At 36.1% G+C, this 1,931-nt stretch overlaps 1 pseudogene; it reads right to left on the bottom strand.

The window, feature by feature from the left end:
• Positions 1 to 545: 545 nt before the first annotated feature.
• Positions 546 to 1,351, bottom strand: LOC103751190 (annotated as a pseudogene).
• Positions 1,352 to 1,931: the final 580 nt, after the last annotated feature.

Raw genomic sequence — 1,931 nt, 5'->3', positions numbered from 1 at the left:
TTGGGTATCTGTCAAGGAATGGTGTAACTGGGTCATACAGTAAGTTCATTTTTAGTTTTTAAGAGTTCTCCACAGTGCTCTCTGCAGTGGCTTCACAAGTTTGCATTCCCATCAGCAGTGAATGACAGTTCCCCTTTCCCATATCCTCTCCAGCGTTTGATGTCCTGTGTTCTCTTGATCTTTGCCAGTCTGACAAGGGTAAGATGAAATCATAAAATGTTTTTGCTCTGCAGTTAGCTAATTACTAAAGATATTGAACATTTTTTAACGTATTTCTTGACCTTTTTTTTTTTTTGCAAAAGCTTTTTCTCCCTGAGGCATCTCATTGGTACCACAATTTGTTTCTTTTGGGGGCATCTTGTATAATAGCTCTTAATAAAGTTTAGAGCACCTCCCCTGTTTATGCAACCCCCACACACACTGGACCTCATGCATTCTGTCATATATCTTGACTCGTAAGAGATTGTATTTCTTTCTTTGAGAACTTTCTCTTCAGATCTTTAGCCCATCTTTTTATTGGGTCATTTGTTTTCTTGATTCTTTTTTTAGTTCTTTGTATATTCTTTCTCCTTGACACGGGACATTTGGGGCCATTTCCAGCTCTTCTGCTTAGCTTCTTTCTCAGGCTTCTTCTCATAGACTGGATTTTCTCATATCGCATCCTAGGCCTTCTGATACATCTCTTCCATCATGCCTGGAGTTGCTTTTTTCTTTATTACTGACAGAATGGATTCTTGAAATCATCTTCATTTTCTTCCAATAGGTATCACATGTAATGTAAAATGTCTTGACCCGTGATGTCCTTCTGATATACCACTACATTGAACTTCTTGCTTTCATAATCATAACTGATGAATCATTTGATATTGTGAGGCATATATAAGCCTCTGCCAATTTTCCTTCAGAGCCCCCAAAACTTTATTGCCAATTGTAGTTTAGGCAAGAGTGGAAACTAAACAGCAAGTGAAGGCATCAGTTTTACCATCAATGCTTTCCACATTCCATTCATCTCCAGTCACCTCCACTTGGCTTTCATAAATCTTGTCTGTGCCAAACCTATTGAGAAATCTGTGGTCCAGCAGAAGGCCAGTGCAATGAGTTATACAATATTTGCCAGGACAACTTTCACACTGTATTTTGGTAGTTCATGTGCATATGCTGCCTAGACTATCATATCTTCTTCTATATGGGCATAAGCAATCTGAAAGATATCTCTGTTAGTTGCATGAACTGTCATCCTGTATTTGAGTGTGTTGTACTCATTTTTGTTATGGATCGCCAATCACTTCTGAGTGGTTTTACTTTCTCATCTTCTTCTAAATTTCACTTGGTACCTATTAAAATAGACCTTATTCTTGAAAACGCCCACAGACCCATCCTAAGGAACAGAGACTTGAGATTATGACTCCACATATATCTGAAGATCCAGCAACACCACAAGAGAAAAAGCAAAGAGAGAGGCTGTTAAAATGTCTTCTGTAATTGAAATGAAAACCATACTGTGTGTTTGGAATGTCTCAGTTCTAAATGGGAAATGCCAAACTGCAAATAAGTCTTGGTTTATATAATATTAAAAATTAAATATCTAATTTATTTGGGAACACAATTTTAATCAGTTTCAATAAGACATATAACAAGCATTATCATAACAACAGATATTCTTATTCAAAAGAGACACTTTAAATTTGCTCATTTTAAATTTAAACCTGGTTGGCAAAAGTCAGTTTAGAATTTGCTGACTTATCCACCATGTCATTTCTTAAGAGTGCTTTACATTCCAGCCTATACCAGAGAATTCTGATTTTCCAGATTTAAATTATTTTGGTTGGATTGTGCAGGTTACAATTACATATGTGAAATCGTAAATAACAACACAAAAGCAAGTCATAAATAATTAGCAATTGACCACTGTATCAAAAGACTTAGCTGTA

This window comes from Nannospalax galili, unplaced genomic scaffold, assembly GCF_000622305.1.
Source record: "Nannospalax galili isolate Female #2095 unplaced genomic scaffold, S.galili_v1.0 scaffold1187, whole genome shotgun sequence".
NCBI lineage: Eukaryota > Metazoa > Chordata > Mammalia > Rodentia > Spalacidae > Nannospalax > Nannospalax galili.
Note: the sequence above shows the minus strand (reverse complement) of the source record. Positions and strands in the feature narration are given on the sequence as shown.